The sequence below is a fragment of the Equus caballus genome, chromosome 6 (genome assembly GCF_041296265.1).
Source record: "Equus caballus isolate H_3958 breed thoroughbred chromosome 6, TB-T2T, whole genome shotgun sequence".
Lineage (NCBI taxonomy): Eukaryota > Metazoa > Chordata > Mammalia > Perissodactyla > Equidae > Equus > Equus caballus.
In genome coordinates, this window is record NC_091689.1 from 13,724,869 (window position 1) to 13,744,178 (window position 19,310).

The following is a 19,310-nucleotide window of genomic DNA, read 5'->3' on the forward strand; positions in this document are numbered from 1 at the left end:
GCACACGTTTTATTTTTTTCTATTTTATTTTTATGTACTGCCTGTTCTCTCATATTGAGTCCTTTTCCACATTTTTGCTTCTCTTTTCTCACCTCATTGTTTTCTCCTTGTCCTTTTCATCTTTATACTAGGAGAATGGCTCATGTTTGTCCCCCACGATATTGATTTCATTTAAAACAGCATCAATTCGGCTTCAATTTAATTTGTCATCCCTATATTGTGTCAGTGTTTGAGAAATCCTCCTTTATTTCGTCCATCTTCCTTATCATGCTATCTTGTTTTCTTTCCTGTCCTTGGATTTCTTTTCTTAGTATATTTTATCCGAGGATGCCAACTTCTTTTGGATCCTTCAGTGTCATTGTTACTTCATTCTACAGCATTTTTTCCATAGATTCTGTTTTATGACACCTACCCATTATTTCCCTGTTATTTATCATTAAACAGGGAAAACCCTTTCCACATTGAGTATGTGAAGAGAGAGATCAAGTGGATTGCACATCGTTGGCTCTCTGTCTCCTGTGAGTGTGCATTTATCAGCTTTTCACTTCCAGCTGGAATGGGGGACAGGTAGTGCACTCGCCTCTACTTCTAATGGAATCAGAGTAGCATTTACTTTTGTCCTGAGCAGTAGTCTTCTTCTATCTCCATAGTGTAGTCCTTTGGAACTATGGGCCAGGTGGGAAGTGGCACACTCCAGAGCATGTCCTCTTTTCAGTGCCAGCTCCAAACCCAAGTGCTTCTGAGCACTTCAGCTCCAGGGGTGATCGCCCCAAGAATACACTGTGGCATTATTTTTCTTCTGCTTTCTTCTGCTGTCTGCCCAGCTGTTCTCGGATATTTCTGGTGTGGGACTAACAGAAGGTGACAGGAGTAAAGGAGGAGGTGAAAGGAGGGAGGGAAAATGCACTCTGACTAACAGAGCAGTTCCTGGGGGGTCAAAGGTAAGCCCCAGTTACTGTGTTGCACAACTTCAAAAAGTAACGGAACCCTTTAGAGCACAACTTCCCAGTCCCCTTGGAGCACCACTCCACGTGGACTGCAGTGTGATTAACCCCAATGGCGCACCATGGACTTGTGCGACAGCACAGCACAGCCCTGCGAAATGGCTGCAGGTCCAGCTTTGTATTTATTTCCGTTCTCCTCCTTCGCTGCCTCCTCCAGCTCCTCCTCCGCCTCATTGTCTTTCTTCTTGTCACATGCTTCTGAGGCAGTGGCAAGAGGATGAAGGCAAAACCAAGCTGCATGTTTTACCATATTTTCTCAGACGAGTTGTTTGAGAATGAGCTGGAGTATTTCATGAATCCAACTTTACGTGTTTTTCAAAGAATGCTGATTACTGTAGATTTTTGGATGATCGTGTCTGTCAGTTTTAGTTTTCATTGTTGTTAGGGTTTTTTCGGGGGAGGGGTGGTAGTCGTGTATCGGTTTGATACGATTCCAACTCCTTGTTATGACTTAAGTGGAGTTGTTTTGATCTAAGAGTGCCTTGTTTACATTGAAGAAGCTGCGTCAGGATGTTGTCATCGACATCTGTTGTCATGGATCAGCGCTCAGTAGCGCAGCTGATGATGGGCACTGCTTGGGGCTTATTGATAAGAAGATGTGGAGAAGCAGCTATAGCTCTGGCACATTTAGCCTTTAAATACCAGAACTTTGTGAGGACTTACCCAAGAGTGTTGATCTGGGAAGGCAACTCTTTGCTAATAGCTCTCCGAAGACCTGGGGGCATTAGCTCCTGCCAGGGTAAGGTGACTCTTTACCAGCAGTGGTGAAAACCATGCAGTGGCCTATGAAGGAGATTATCTTGCCCACCAACACCAGTGCCTTCCTTCCCTGGCAAGGTGCTCTAGCAACAGGAGACTTTCACTTTGTTCCAGCATCTGCAAGTCAGCTCTTGGTTGGCTAAGACAACTCTCCCAAGAACCAATTCATGGAAAGGTAACTCAAACTAAGTTTGGACTTTATTTCTTTCATCTCCCCTTAGCCTGAAGCAATAGTGTGATTAATCTATCATCGATTTGGAGTATGCTATTTCTTTATTGTCTTATTAAGAGTCATTATCCTGTATGCCATTGGCTTGTGACATTATTATAATTCCCTTAGTGAATCTGTGTTAAGTAAATTATTGGCAAAGCCCATCTTAAGCCTCTGAGCATAACTTGCTATCAAACAAAACAGGAGTATTCTTTCTTACTTTTCTTTCAGGTTTTTGGTGACATTATGAGAGGGCCTCTATTGGATGTAATAATCAGTCTAGTTTTGAAAAGGTACTATTATTTTAGAAATTTATGTGAGAAATGGGGTATAAATAGACATTGTTAGTGGTAGTAAAATAAGGAATATTTATTGAAAACTAGCTGTGGACCAGGCATTGTGTTAAACTCTATTGGAATTCATTAAATTTCCCTTCACAACCACAACAGATTACTTCTATTATTCTGCCTATTTTATCATTGAAGATATTTAGGCATAGAGTGTCTATGAATCTTCCTCAAGATCATTCAGCAAGAAGGTAGTGGGACTGAAGTTCAACTAGTTCAGCATTGAAACTTACAACCAGCATATTATTCTACTTCCTTACATAGTTTTAATCTATGCCAGCCTCATCACTTTGGCAATTTTGGAGTCAGATTGGTTTGTCTAGCAAGCAAACAATTTTTAAAAATCATGTAAACTTATTCCTGAAGCTGGGTACCTGAGGGTTACTATAAATATTCAATAAAAACATGATTACCCTTCAACCTTGCTCCCAACACAGAGGCAGATGAAAATAAGTTAATCATGTTAATTTGCTATTTTCTTGTTTAACCTGAGGGGTGACTCAAGGGTCTCAAGGATTTACGAGCTTGTTTTACAGAGGAAAAAGAATGCCTCTAAGGAAGTTTCGATCACCAGGTAACCAGCCCAAGCTGCCACTGAGGCCCAGAAGTCTGATTGCCCAAGAGCTTATCTGGAGTGAAAGAAACATGGATTTCCCCTTTGTCTCTCCAAAACTCTTCCTACCAAGCCCCTTAGCTCTATAGAACTCCCTGCTTTCTTCTTTGTTAAGGCAGATTTGAGAAAACCTATCCTTCTGCCCTCTGCTTTTGGACACTTCAGACAAACCTTTCTCTGTCTCCAAGCACCAGCATCTCAGTGATCGGCTTATTGCAGATCGGTCACACGAACTTGAGAGTATGAGTTTTGGCATCATTCCCATATTGATTCAGGTAAAGATCAAACAAAAATCTGGATAAAATACGAATACTTTGTTGATAATACACTTCATGGGTGGAGCATAACTTATTTTTTCCTTTGAAATTCATACATAAGAAAGTCACCTTTAACCTTGAAGTGACCCTGATGGTGTCATAGTATCAAGACCTTTTTACTTATTTGGTGAAATGTTTACCTTTGAATAATCTCAATAGTAGGATTGTTTAGCTTTAGTTACTTTCATGATATACGTCTGATTTCTTTACATGTATAAAATTACAAAAATAACCTCTTAGTCTGATAGGCAGAAAAGTAAGAACTTTTACTGCTAATAAAATCAGCATGGCAAAGCTACAGCATCAGTTTCTTTGTCCTGCTTCAGTTTCCCACTAGGTATATTTATTGACTTACATGCACAGTTTTCAGACTTTCACATGAATGATGAGCTTCAAATGATTTTACTTCAATAAAATTTGTCATTTTAAACTTATCTTTTAAAAACAAACAATTAATAGTTTGGAGCAATATCACAGGTTTCTCCCTTTACACTTTTTCTTTTTATTTGGTCAAAGTAATAATTTGGTTCATTTACTGAGTAGTGTTGTTTTTTTTTTTTTTTAAAAAAATCCTTCTTTTTATACTAACATGGAGTAAAGAGATCATTTGACAGTAAAAGCGTTAGAGTAGTTGAAAGAGTGATTTTATGACAATATAAACTTTGAATAATTCATTCTGCTCTCATTTTAATTTCTCACATATGATATGGAATGTAGTTATTTAACAATGCCAAAGAAAGTTAAATTTTGCATAAAAAAATTATAATTACTTTTGATAAAAATAGTGAGTCATGCACATGCCTGATTGGTTACAGGAATTCAGGAGTTAGCCCCTTATTGTTAGAGTAAAGTTAGGGAAAAGACTAAGTTCACACGACAATGAACCTCAAATACAGAGTAAGTATTTCTTTCTTTCTCATTTAAGAGTCATGAGTTGAATGATCCAGATTGGAATGGTGGCTCTGCATAGTTGAGGCTGGGTCACAGTTGTGTCTACTTTACAGAACAAAGTGGAAGAAGAGGAACTCCAGGGTGAGTGGCTTGTGTTTTAGGTTGAAGATCACCCAGAAACATCACTTATATTCAGTCCTGTTGTCTTTAATCACCTAACCACATCTAGCCTCAGGGAAGGTTGAGAAATGTTATCTCTAAATTGGCAGCCAAGTGTGACCTTAAACTTTGTTACTCTGGATGAAGGAGGGTATGAATTTTAGAGGACAATTAGCAATCTCTAGTATTTGACATTAGAGGAGACATGGTCTACTTTTTTTTTCCCCACCTTGCTTTCTCTCCAAAGAGGCACAAAATAGCCTCATTAAATTGAAGTGTACCTTTTATTCTTTCACTTTCTGAATATTTAACCTACTGTGTGGATTGATTTGTAACATGTCAAGAAATGCAGGAGATGAAAGGAAATATAACATAAGGGTTGTTAAGTTTGGAAGGTTAGTTGGATAACATCATATCCAATAGTTATTATCCATATCCACGGTCATTCTACTGGTGGTGTTATATTGCATGTGCAGAAGCTCTGCAAGTAGGATGAGCTTAAACAATTCTCTGATGAACCCTTAATGAAAAGTCAGATTCCGTGACCCACAGACCCCAGTAGAAATACTCCAGGACTCAAGTTTTAAATGTGCAACAAAGATTCTGTACCAACTTATTAAATATTACGGGGAGAAGATTTTCAATCAAACTTTGCATCAAACTGCCATCTTACCTAAAAGTAAAAATGTAACTCCAGAGGGAATTTTCTTTTTTTTAAACACAATAATACCATTTAGAGCCTTGATAGAGTTGATAATAGAGCCTGGTATCGTAAAATCATACCTTGGGAGGAGAAAAAAGAAACGAACCATTGTATTCACTTTCATAAGCAAGTCAAGACCTAAAATTAAAATTATAATTATATTAAAGTGTTGAAAAACAAAATTCAATGGAGTAAAGTTGAAAAACTAGTTGGCTTTATTACCCAATTCATGAGTCATGCAGCATCCCATGCAGCAAGTAGAAGGGTGCTCCAAGGGGTTGTACAAAACGGAAAGTTTTATAGGAAGAAGCAGGGTAAGGGAGCTATTAGCAAAAGAAAAGAAAGGGTTACTTTGAGCCAAGATTCATTCTCTTTGGGGGAAGGGAATAGCAAGGGTTTTATCAAGCAGATTACCTCTTCCTCTGGGGGATGGAGAAGGCCCACTTGACAGATTACTTCATTGATGCTGACCAGAAAATTCCAGACTGGCTGATTAAGATTACATTTCTGGGGAAAGTTACAACTGCACTTAGGTTAGGTATTAAATCTAGATTTGGTGTCATGGGCTTTAGCACAAGTGACTCCACTTTGGGCCTACGGTTTTTCTCTTTAACAAACGTACGTAGGAAAATCAGGACCCCATTAATCACCAATTTCATTGACAAACTTTTCTAAAGCGAAGGTTGCTGGAACTTTCTCTAAAACAAAGTTAACTCCAAAAGAAGACAGTTCTGGAAAAAATGATCTACTGTTTGGATTTCTGCAGGGACCTAAGTTCTATCAGGGCTGGTGGTATGTAGTGGAAGTTCCTTTGGCCTGAAAGTTGAGACACTTGGCTCTGGGTGGGTGACCTTGGGCTAGTTATGTAATCTCCTCTAGTCTTCTTGCAGAGACATGGTCGCTGGGGGAGCACGGGGGCATGGAGATGGAGAACTCTGTAATAGCTCAGGTCTCTCACATTCTCTTCTTTTCTTCTGTTCCCTATGTTTTTGTGAATATCTACAAAATACCACTTTTCTTTTATTTGGTGTAGATTTTGCTTCACAGAAGAAAGACTGAGTCTAGGCTTTGTGCCCAGCACCCAGTAAAGCTTTATGTGGGACGTGTTATAGTATGTTGATTAAAAGTGTGAGCTCTCCACTGGGACTCCCTGATCTAAGTGTGGCCTTATTAGTTGTGTGACCTTTGGCAAATTACTTAAACCCTCTGACTCTCAATGTCCTCAAATGTAAAATGGGGAAAATAATAATACTGACTTTATGGGTTTTCTGGGCGTTAAATGATGTGATCTATGTAAAGCACTTAGTACAGCGTCTGGCATTTAGTAAGTATTCTATAAATACGATCATTATTATGTGCAATTCAGATATTAATAAATGTTTGCTAATGTATTTCATAATGATGAAGCACTGTTTTTAAACTGGAAAATTTATTACATTTTATATAGTAGGGATGTTAGTAGCTCCTGGAGAATTAAGGCTGCGTAAATGAAGTTAAACTCTCCTTCTCTGGGAGCAATTATAATAGATTAAAAGTATCCGTGTGCACTTTTGATGCTGAATCACTAGCCTCCCTTTTCTGATGCGGGAAGTTGCTAGTTAGCTGGGGAGACCTGGAATGCAGGCCAGGGACAGTCGAAGGACCCAGGTTTTCATCCCTGCCCTGCCATTTAAGAACAAAATGAGACAACCGAAGGTGCCTGGCACACAGGAGGGGCTCAATATAATTTGGTTTCCTTTTTCTTTCCCCTTCTATATAATTGCCTCATACGTGGATCCTTAACCCTTGAAACACAATATTTGAATAGCACCAAATGAGGTCTATTAAGTCAATTTAATTGCAGATGCTTTTTGGTTTCTTACTTCTGAGCTAATTCAAGCCAGTTTTATAAATTTAAATTTACTAACACTTTATATGACTGGAATGCCCTTGAAATTGGGAAATTGGGGGTTGTCTTTGTTTTTAATGTACAAAGTGATGAGTCTCACCCTGATGTAAATGTAAGACATTCGATCTTCTTTTAACTATAGCTAGAAAATTTCCAAGGTTGCTTTCACATCATGTTTGTGGTCTGTGACACTGAATTTTTAATCCCAGCTGCTCTTGGACTCTTCGACAGCGCCTGGCCATCTCAGCGCTGTATCTTCCTTGTGATCCAGTCCTCTGGACCCCTCTCCCTGTCCCAACATGGTCATAACTCCTTCTCTTTAATCCTTAAGGTTACATTAATGTAAGAGCAGCATGAAATTAGTGGTTGATAAACCTTTACTGAACACCAGAGGGTGGTCGGTGGCAGGGAATTAATTAAATTATCCAATGGGAAATCATTAAAATTGCATAACAGACATGGTTGTTTCTAAAGTCCAGATGTTGAACTTCATCACAGGAAGATCATTAATTTCAGCTGTCTGCATCCCCTAGGCCACATCTTACTTCCAGTTGCTATGGCCGGGGTTCATTCAGAGCCTCCTTTGTTTCTGTCTCATCAGGTCCCCACTTTCAGCGATCACCGTCTCCTAGCTCTCCAGCCCACGCCCAGGAATCCTCAAATCATTTTTACATGAAAGTAACATCTTGAGCTCAAAAAGATGCCCTTCCTTCTTTCCTTAAACTTGATTCTACACAGCAGTTTAGTTCCCTCTGTTCTCACTACTGCATTTCAGGTTATGCCGCAGGCCCTGCCTTTTCTAACTGCAGTACCTGCCTTTTCTAACTGCAGTACCTGTCCTGCGGCAACCCTCTCCTTTAAATGCAGAAACGGTAGCCGTCAGCGAAGGGCGTGCGTACTCGCGCATGCGCACACATTCCATTTGTATTCTGTCTTTACAATGCATGAACTTGACGCTTTCAGTACGTGGGATGATTTCACGTATTGTTATTTAACCATCCTCTTAAACTTGTTAAATATTAAAAACAGATTAAAAAACTGGAAGGTTTGAAAATTCTCAAAGTTTAAGTATCTTGCCCAAGGATAAGAAACTCTTAAATGTGAGAGTCCAGAATTACACTTTGCTCTGTCTGATGCCAAGCCCATTTCCCTGCTACGACATTCAACTGCGTCTTATGAATTTTTTCTTTATGATGTCATAAAGGCAGAGTAATTCCTAATAAAGTAGAGGGTCATAGGTATTGAATATCCTCAGCAAAATCAAGAATTGCTTTCAAATAATTGCTACTTGTCTTTTAAAACATTTATAAGGAGTTATAGAAATACACACTAGGAATTTCTACCCATAAAAAGGAACATTTTGCTTTCAAAAGCTATTGAAATCTGATTTCTGTCACATCTGTGATCCACAAGTCCCTAAGGCCCAAGATAGTCCAATAGTGGTACGAATGAAATAGATGTTTCACTGTTTATGAAATGCTTGGTATAAATGTTGGCAGTCAATGCTAGATTATGGGAGATCGTATTTCCTGGTGCCTCTCCAAAACTGCCAAAAATATGACAACTGTTAATTCTCAGTGCCCCCGAGAAGCAAGTAATTTACAGCACGGAAATCAAATGCAGAAAGGAAATGTTCAGACTCTAGGAGTGGATAAGACTGTATCCCAACACTGGTAGGTAAGCCAAATTTAATTTCTGTCTGCTGATAAGAGTGGGAGGATTGCGCTTGTGTATTTCCCCTGGAACCCCACACTGTACCCTGTGCCATAATCAGGATGGCCTTGTAGAACACTATATGGTCGTCCACAGAAATACAGTAATTCTGGATTCTTATTTACCATTATTGCCTTCAGCATACTAACTATAATTGGTTCATGTCCAGTGAGCTTCAAAATAAACTGCAGTATTTTGGGTAATAAATTTTGTACTCATATATGCCTGTACACTGTTCAAAATACGTACTGCTTCATTAGATGAGTAAATCAACAACTTTTTCAATCTAATCTTTTGATAGCAGTTTTCCAGATAATTTTGTTACAGCTTAAAATTTTTCTATTTGGTCAACCACAAAGAGAGAAACTAGGGAAAAATAGTCCCACAGAATGGCGGAAAATTCATTAAAATTCTCTGAATAATTTTCTTAAAGAAGCAACTTTTCATAGCATCATGGTGAAACCAGCACTTACTGATGGGATCCCACAGCAACTTGATGAACGTTTCAGTCCAGAATTTTCCTAATCAACATCTGCTAGAAAATGTAAAACAGGAAAAAAATGAACAACCGCCTAGAGTTCGGAAATACACACTTAGAGGCACACACATTTCTACTCCCATTTTCTGGGCATAAGAATAGGTTGGCATATTGTATCACAAAGCAATAACAAAAATTGCTTTCTCATCTGGTCTGGCGTATGAGAAAACCACAAAACAATGCAAGCACTGACCCTGCAGGTGTGCAGGCTACACCATAACAAAGAAACATTATTCCCCAGACACTTTCTAGTGGTATCATTTGTGCTGAGGCACAAAGAAGTAAACAAATATCGAATGCTGGCTTTGCTTCTCTGTTCCCCCACTCGGGAGCCTGAATTGGGTCAGAGAGGAGTCAAATGAGAGGCGGTTTGTAGGCCAATTTTAGCTGTCAGCTGATATATTGAAAAGGAGGAGAGGAGAAAATAACTAGAGACAGTGTTTCAAGGCTATGCTGAAGATATTGCTAGAAAATTCTGTGGTATTTTCTTTTTTATTTATTTTTCATGTAAATTGGATTGTTTCATGACTGAGAGGCCCAGGCAAGGATTTTTGTTTTTATTAGAGGGAAGAACCTTTGTTTTCGTTTTTCCTGCCTATGAGTGGTTTATATTTCAGATATGGTTGACAACTTCATGGGCTTTATGGCCTCATTTGAAAAGTTGTAAAGCAGCAGCTTCACAGCCCTCAAGATTACCTCTTTCTAGAAGATTACCCCAAAGAATGTCAACTGAAACTATTAAATTTAATGATTTAATTTAATTTGATATCATGCCCATGAGGTAAGCCAAATTTAACATTTGATTGCTGAGAAGCCAAGAAAATGTGAGGGCCACTGTCATATAGTTTGATTACAGTGTGGCAGATAAATTGAATGTTGCTGCTGATTTTATAGATGTTCACGTCTAGCTTATGTATTCCTTTCTCTCCGTAGTTTACAGAATTCTGGTGATTATAAACTGCAAGCAATCTTGTTATTATGTAAATCGTATTTCTAGGTATCATTCTTCAGTGGCTATGAATAAGATCATATTTTGAATAATACTCAAATCATGATAATAGGAAGCCACACATGACCTCAGTAAATCTTAGCCCTTCTCACAGTGCCAACAAAGATTTCTATGAGTCTCCTTGGGGCTATGTCATGTGTGTTTAGCCCCACACGACTGTCCCTCTGTCAGATTTGCTTGTCACATTATTGATCATCCACCAATCCTCCCCATCTTGATATAATCAACCCAATGGTCACATGGTAGCCAAGGACTAACCCTTGAATTGTCTTAGTCCCTCACTTCCCAGTACAATCTATCACTAGTCCTTATTAACTCTTGCACCCATCTCTGATCTCGAACATCTCTTCCATTTCAGTGTGCTTCAATCAAGTCTCAGCAGCTAGTATCTGCCTCTCTAAGCCTGAGGCTTTCCTCGGAATCATGGAAGGCCATTCTGCCCACACTTGAAGTAGTTGGAGGTCCTCAGGGTATAGCATCACCTTCTCCCACCCTTTCCACAGCAGTCCTCAGCCAATGACTCTCAGGAATTGGTGTATAAATACTCCAGATCCCTAACTCTGCCAGTAGAATAACTCTGAAATGTTCCTTGAAATTTTCCCATGACAATAGTTCTGGTTGCCTATTCTAGGAGTTGGTTTAAGAACTCGCCATTACTGACTGTCTTCCTTTCCTTATTTTACTACCCAGTGCTCATTTGTATGGCCCCTATCTTCCAAATAGACTACTTACACTTGAATCTTTGTCTTAGAGTATACTTTGGGGACAAACTATGAAAACCCCACATTCCAGATATATCCCAAATTTGTTATTGTCCTCCATCTTTTTGCTATCACTCTAGTCCCTGCCCTGGCAGTAGCAAGAGCCTCCAAAATAATATCAGCTCAAATACCATTTCCTATCTGCAAGTCATTGCTTTAAGAACTGGTTGAGTAGGTCTTGCTATACAAATATCCACTCATTCAATTAATTCGTAATGTTTTAAAAGATATCCGTCCGTGAGTGCTTAAGAAGGTGATGAAAAGAGAGTTCAAAGAGTAAGGAAGGGGATTCTTCCATTTGGGTCATTCATGGTTCAGGTCAAATTTATTCTTAGAGCGTGAATCTGAGTATTCTAGTTAGTCAATGATATCATCTATAGATAAGAAAATTTACCTCCTCCTCACTGATATGTATAGAATTATACTGTTTTCTAATTATAGAGACCAGTCTTCCAGATGAATTAGTTCCAAATATGCTTCTCTTGTTCAGGAATGCTTCTACTCTTTCAACATGGAGATTTGGATCTGCCTTTTGTCACTTGCTGTTGTATGTAAAGTATATAAAGGGACAAAAGTCATCTCAAGATGAATTCAGCTCTATATATTCCACTAAGGAATGCTACTCAGGAATTTGTTTTTATCATTCTCTTATTTATATATACATATGACAACATATATTAACTCACTTTCTAAGTTAACCATCTTTGCATTCTGGAGATGAATCTCATTTGCTCAAATGCGTTTTCCATTTAATTCTCTGGGTAGTCACTCAATTCCTAGGACAGTGGTTTTCAAAGTGTACCTCAGGGTTGAGCAGACAAGCCTCAGGAGCCACAGCAGGGAAGAAGAGCTGATGGAGCAGCTGAGACTCTGTCCACATGCTCCTTCCACGCTCTCCTTCCACACTCTCCTTCCATTGAAGCGACTCTGCTTTCATCTGTTTCATACATTGCATTTTTATATTTGGGGTATCTACAAAATATTTGAAAACTTGCTGTCTGCTGTGGGAGACACACTTCGTTGCCTACACTGAAAGCTGTTTGCCAAACTCCATTTCTCTTTGGTATAAGAACTTCAGCTTTTTACCGCTATTGCTGGACAATGTTCACAAGTAAAAGAGATGAGTCATGATTGGCCTAAACTAATTGGGATACTCCCATCCTACTTTGCCAGTAATTTGGGTTGGTGTAGACAAATGATCCTGTTATTGTCAGGAAGATATAAAGAGACGGACATCTGTTAGGATTCTTCTGCGAGAGATTTTTTTGCCCTGGTACAAAGAGTGATTTGTAAGGAGAGAGCTTTGTCCCCTCTTCCAGCTTTGGCTATGTCTTGTGAGGATGGAATGCTCTCAGCCAGCATAGCCATCTCGCTAACCAGTGAAGTAAAGGCCAAGAGGAGCAGCTCAGAGCTGTGTCTTCACTAATTTTTGAACAGACCCTGATGTAACCTATTTCTGACTTTGTCTTTATGTGAAAATTCTTAATCTGCTCCTATTGTTTAATGCATTTTAATCAGGCAGCCAAAAGTAGTCTAAGTGATGCATCTGCTAAGAAAAAAGTTTTAAATCCCTATTCTGGGCCACTTTTTTTCTTAATACATGAAGTGTCCAAGATTAGCAATTGCTCTACAGCAGTACTACTGAAACAGGAGTCTCGGGCCAATGGTTGTTCCAGTTGTTCTATCAAAAGCGACACAAAAGTTTTATTCTCTAAAGAAGAAAATACGACACAATCTTTTTTTCATACACATTTAACAACATTGAGATGTAAGATTCTTTGTGATGTTAATAGACATCCACTTACATTTTTAATAGTTCCGTTCTTAAAGGCTGAGCATGCACTGCAAGGACCACATTGGCTAGTAAGTCACGCTTAACGTTATGGTTTCAGATAACAGGGGAAAGTTTAACTCAACTAATACACTTTCCAGGTCATCTTCATTCTAGTTTATATTTTATAATTTTTCATTTTTTGATAGGTGCTATTTATTGGCATTGTACCGTAATTCTCAAAGATGAATCAACCTATAAAATTAATTAGATGAAATATAAAAGCTGTGATGAAAATAGTATTTACAAGCAAAAATTGTGCTATATACACAAAGAGTGCCCAGGACTCCAGTGAACATGGAGTCTGTACATTCGAACTTGACAATGACAAGTGAACTTGCAAGTGTGAAGACCTTGTACAAGCAGCTGAAAAAGAAAAATTGAACTGAAATATGGGCAATTTGCACATTTCTTCCCTTTCTCCTAATTCCCATTGTTCTCTCTATTATGAACTTGGATAAGCAGTGGCTTGAATTCTTCTCTTATGAATTGTTTCCACAGAACTGCATAGTGACCTCTCTGGCAAATCAATCAACATTTTCTAAATGAAGGAAACAGACAAAAGCTACAGGTGGCACCACTGAGGTTTCATTTCTCACCACAAAAACAGGCACAAGTCACATTATTGTCAAGAAGCTTGTAAAACTACCTTCAAAATTAACAGCAAATGTTATGCTTAAAGAGAAAGCATAGTGAGCAACTGGCAACTTCCTTTATCAAAGAACAATGTTGGACATTGTGTGACATCATTGGTGTATCAAGTGGAAGGGCAACTACTGTCACTTGAGCATGCCAGTGCATATTTCCCTTTTGGAGTGGACCAAATCCATTGGCAGATAATGACTTTTTTCTTAGCATACATTTATAAACACTTGGAGGTTCACAGATCATTCAGGTATATGACTAATTTGACCCATGTCCCTTCACCTGGTCCTAGAAATTGGCTAATTTCCCTGGATGGGCTTTTCTGGTGTCGGGAACTGCAGAGCTTCTGTCTCTATTTGATACAATCTAACTAAGAAAGAAGACTAGTTATTCGACCATCGATTAGGATTATTTTAAGTAGGAAATATTTCTCTAAAGTGAATAATAATTAAAAGAAGGAGAAAATGATTACATTTGCTTTTTGCATCTAGTATTTTAAGATACTTGGCAGGTATTTAAGGTGAGTTTTAGATTAAAAAGCTTGTGGGGTTCCCCTCTTCATTACGGGTCATTCCCTATTCAGAGGGGAGAAGAGAAATCGTGTGCATGTGGATGAGCCGCCTTATCAGATTTAAAGAAATAATAGCTTGTGATATGTAATGTGCTTTCTACGTCACTTTCCTGAAACCAGGATTACTGGCAGGAGATTATTACAGAACTCAAGGAGCATAGAAATTCTCCCTTACCTGAAAATAGTGAAAGAAAGAGATTTCTGTAAACTGGAAATATCAGAGTTTGGATATAATAGGAGACAGATGTTTTCCTCCCTACATTGTGGGCTTCCTAAGCCCTTGACATGGGCTATTTCCAGCTGATTTCTTGATTTTTTTTTTACATTTTTTTTCTTTTCCAGTTGACTCAGTGGTTCTTTTCCCAAATCTCTTTTGGATAGGCTTAGGGAATTGTCATTTTTAATAAATGACATACCATTTCAATTAAGATATCAGGTCACAGGACAAAAAACTTCAGAGAATAGAAAATCACTGGCACACAATATACTATACTATTGCTAATTTTGATTGAAAGTGTCGGAGAAAGGAACATAGACCCAGAAGCATTGGGGTGGAGCGTAATCATGGTAGTAATAGGTCTAAGATATAAAGGAAAAAACTACGCTAGAAGAAGCAGCACAAATTTTATAATGTATATGCCCACTGTGGCCATGACTGCACAGCTCAGGTCTTCAGCTGGGGAACAGGTGAGTGAGAGCCCCAGCTGCCCTTTCAGATCCATCACTACGTTCACGCTGAAGCGACACTTCCCCTGGGTTGTTTCTCTGGCAAAGAATGCCAGTGAGTGCCCAGGCGTGTTCCTGCCAAACATGAGACTCTTCCAATGGGTGACTGGAACTGAAGAACGCCCCATTAGTATGGTCCAAATTTTCTTAGAATGACATAGCAGCCTGAGATTCTTCCTACCAACCCTCCTTCCTTCCCCACTCTCCTTCTTTTCACAGGTGTCGGAATTGTATCACTGTCTAAAACCTCTGCCTGCCTACCCTGGGTCTTCATCTTCATCCTTTATAGGCATTCTCCCGATGGATCTCTTCTCAGAGGATCTGAACTGATGCCTATGCATATGTTTATTTATTATGCAAACGTTATAACATAAAGGAACATTTTGAGAAAGAGGATAAAACTATAAAACTATCGGCCTGTTCCCTTTCATGTGTTTTCCATGTTTATGTAAAGATAATATTTCACCAAATATTAATCATTGTCTAAAAATAGTTTTGAATTGTTTCTTACCATTTTATTCTGTTTTACCACTGATACAGTGGTATAGTTTTCTTAAGCTTAATTATAGGAAATATAATATTTCAATTGATAGACCAAATAACATCATTTATATATTTATAGTCATTCGTGTATCACAACCTTATTCCAAATAGTGCTAGAAGCAGTTATATATGTATATAATTGTGTAATATATTATATATATATTTCTCCTCTTATTTTTTTAAAGGACCTGAGATGATAATGTCTTATGGAAAAATCCAGAATGACTCCATGTTCTTTTCAAGAAAACCAACCAGTATGGCCCTCGCATTACTACAGCAAATGTTGCTGAGTAGATACTGAGGTTAAGGCATGAGTGTTGCTTTTCCAAGATTCAGTTTTCTTCTCTATGAAACGGGTATAATAAGGTATCTCACAGGATTCTTTGCGAGGATTGTTAAGAGCTTAATTCAAGAATGGACAGACTACTTAGTCATTAAATGATTTATTGTTTGTATTATTATATTACACTTCTTCTGAATAAGAGGATTTTTAAACCTCATTCAAATTCTCACTCTCCAAAGCCACCAAGAGCTCCTTTGTCATTAAGAGTTCTTTCTTTTATTATACCCCAAAGATTATTCTCTGCCTTTTTTTTTTTTTCTTAAAATGAAGTCATTCTCCACCCAACTTCTAATCTGTGACTCCCTCATTCATCTTTAAGGTTCTCACATACTTTACATTTCATCCTTAAATTTAAGGAAAAATTCAGAAGTCATGCTTAACCTGTTACATTAAAATATTTTTTCTAAATTTTTATTCTAAGTGTTTTTTTTTTAATACTAGAAACTAAGACAAACTAGTTGCAGTAATTAAGTCTGAGCTGAAAATTTAAAGATATGGTAAAGAGCTTGCAACACAGAAAAGAAAACTTAAGTCAGTGTCAAATTGCTGCTCCCATAGCCAGGGACCAGACGTCTTAGGCGCTTTTCTTCTCCGATGTCTTGAGCACCATCACCTCCATGGGTACCTTTCCAACCAAGATTAGCTTCTCCTCTTCAATGCTTATTTTCCCCTGTTCCAGAAGCTGTAAATTCTTACCCTTCAGCCTACTAGTGAAAACATAAAGTCTTATAAAATAATTCTCTGTGTGTGTGTATCCCTGACAGAAAGCCTGGTCTCCCAATTAAAAAGCCTTTTATATTGTTAAATATGTATTTAACATCCCATGGTCTCCTCGCCAATGTCCAGTGAGTGAGTTCTTGAGTTTTGACTGAGAGAATTCACGAGCGAGCCTTGCTGGAACAGAGAACAAGTTTACCCCAAAGCCTCATGTCAGCTTCCACTAGAGTTCCATGAAACAAATTTCTGACCATTTTACAATAGATGTTTTGTCCTTTTTACAAAACTTTCAGGTATTTAAAATATTCAGATGTAGTCTCAGAACTTCAGCTCATATCTGGATCCCCAAAACGATGTGGAGCATGATCTCCTCTTACACAGTGATTTCCATCCGGGCTCTGTCTCCACCATGGCTTTACCTACGTGAAAATGAGCTTCTCTGAAATGAGTCTGTGACTCACCAGGGATTGGCTAGGAGCCAGGTTATTACAGTTTGATGTGGAATATCAATCTATATCCTACATAAGGAAGTATATTCCAATATTTACATGTTCTGTTGCAAGGGGTTAATCTGTTTTCTAATTGAGAAACAACATGGATGCTCTTCTTTGGGCATAGCCATTGGATTATTTATAATAAAATTATGAAGATTGTTGGATTTAAAATGAAGCATTTATAATAAATTTGTTGCCAGTACTAAATGTTTTCTCATATGCAGTTCTCCAGTCTGTCAGCAGGTTGCAGCAGAGGGCTAGCTTTAGTTTTAAATTAGCATGTTAAAGGGCGTTAAAATTCCTTCTCTCTCCCTTTCTTCCTTTCTTCATTCTCTCTACTTCTCTCTCCCCCACCATCCTCCTCCCACTTCTTTCCTTCTTCCTCCTTTCCTTTTTTCTTTCCTCCCTCCTGTCTCATTTCTCTTTCTTACGACATGAGTACGATATCCAGTTATATTTTGTAAATAGAGGAGCTGGCTCAGTATATGTATATGTCAATATTTGATTTGAAATAATGCCAGTGATACCCACTTTCTAATCCTTTAAAATACTAGGATGGAGACTGGAGTAACAATAACAGGAAATTTTGAACTTATAGTTTTATTAACATAGATAATAATAACAAAAATCAGATTTGCTTTAAAATATACAAGTTATTAAGATTGTATTCCACTCTCATAGCATATGCAAATGACCTCCTTTTTGCTACTGTGTTTGGAAATGTGGAAGCTGGAAAAAGACGTTTCAATCATAGCTCTCATCAGTTATTCACTGTATCCAGGCCTCTCGATTGTGTTTTTTTCTTTAATGTAATAGTAAGCAATAATCTCACAGCTGTGCTTTATAGAGTGAACTATATAAGCATCTATATTGAGATTTCACATACACATAACATAAAAGGAAGAGAAAAGCATCAAGAATAGTGCTTAGTCCATTGCAAAACCATACAAAAGAACTAATGAATCTCTCTCAGAATGATTTTGTAGAGTGACCAGCTGTAAGACTTGATTTGGATTCCATAACAGATCGCCATTCAGAAAATGATTATTTCAAGGTAGAACATTGCTTTCCCTTTGGGACATTAATATCTTTAATTGTATACTCTTGGTCACTGTGAGGAACTAAGACAGACTCTTAAACCAAAATTTGCCTTCTTTTCAATTTGCTCCTTCACTCCATCTACTTAAAGGCATTTATGCAAATCCTCCCAAACAACATTGCTCACATGTCAAACATGGTAGGTGCAGACTTTTCTATCGTATTTGAAGTTGAGTGTTTCTAGTTAAGTGGGAAGTGTCTTGAAGTTATAGTGTAATTCACAAAAGTGTCATTCTTTGACTGCTCTAAAGAGTTCTGTAATAGAAGTTTCATAGCACTGGTTTTGGGTATATAACACCACGGTTCATTCCACATTCAGTCAACAAATATTTATTGAGCTCTTCTCACTGGCATGCATTAACCAGAACAGGTCCAGTCTGTGCTCACAAGGGGTTTAGGATGGGGCAGCAGGGAAGACAGACTTAGGCTGATAATTATATTGATCTTTAAAATAATTGTGATTGTTGAGCTAGCCCTGATGGCCTAGTGGTTAAAGTTTGAGGCACTCTGCTTTGGCGGCCCTGATTTGGTTCTTAGGGCAGAACCACACCACTCCTCTGTCTGTAGCCATGCTGTGGTGGAGGCTCACATAGAAGTACTGGAAGGACTTACAACTAGAATACAGCTATGCAGTGGGGCTTTGGGGAGGGAAAAAAGAAAAAAAGAGGGAGATCAGCAACAGATATTAGCTCAGGCTGAAGCTTTCCTGGCCCAAAAAACAATATTACGATTATTAAGTGCTGTGAAAGAGAAAGACACTGTGTTGTAAGAACATATAAGAGAGGCATTCAGGCTGGTCTGGGAGTGGGGAAGTGGGAGAGGAAAGCTTCCCTCTGTGACAGGAAATTCATTAGTCTCAGATGGTGGTTTGGAGTGAGGTTTGATTATTCTCTTTAGTTCATATTCAAATGGAGGAAACTATAATTAAGCATGAAACAAAATCTTAGGTAATATAGCACATTAATTTATTGCATAGAACAATCATTGTGGTAAGTGGTAAGACTAACTTCATTTGAATGATAATATCTTGGATTCTATGAAAAGGTTTATCTTTTGTATGGCAAGCCCACAAAAAAGTGTGGCCAGTACTGCTCACAAAAAGAGAGACTGCATATCTTAAATAATCTGGTTATTTGTTTATAGGTCAGCACTTTCTCTAAGCCTTTTTGGAACATATGGATTATAAAGGCATGCAACGAAGCCACATTTTGATATAAAATAGCATATGTTAGCAGAATGCATCTATCTTGTAGCCTTTTTTTCCCCACCCTTATAGTTTTCTCTTTTTTCAGTGTTTTGAATCCATATCTGATATCAGTTTTAGATTTTGTAGTGCTAGTTTTCATTGGAAAGTTTATTTACATACTCTTCATTCACAAGTAGAGTGAATTAATATCCTAACCTGAGTTGAAGCTGATTGAATACTCGT

The 19,310-nt window shown here is 38.1% G+C and overlaps 1 long non-coding RNA gene across 2 annotated transcripts; it reads left to right on the forward strand.

Moving 5' to 3' along the window:
- The first annotated feature begins 1,548 nt into the window (after positions 1–1,548).
- On the forward strand, positions 1,549–15,983 carry LOC138924882 (uncharacterized). 2 transcript variants are annotated; one of them, XR_011440234.1, is made up of 4 exons: positions 1,549–1,938; positions 3,050–3,209; positions 4,177–4,283; positions 15,415–15,983. It is a non-coding gene; the product is annotated as an uncharacterized lncRNA (long non-coding RNA). The 2 variants fall into 2 exon arrangements; XR_011440233.1 differs by having other exon boundaries at positions 1,553–1,938; positions 3,054–3,209.
- The last annotated feature ends 3,327 nt before the right edge of the window (positions 15,984–19,310 follow it).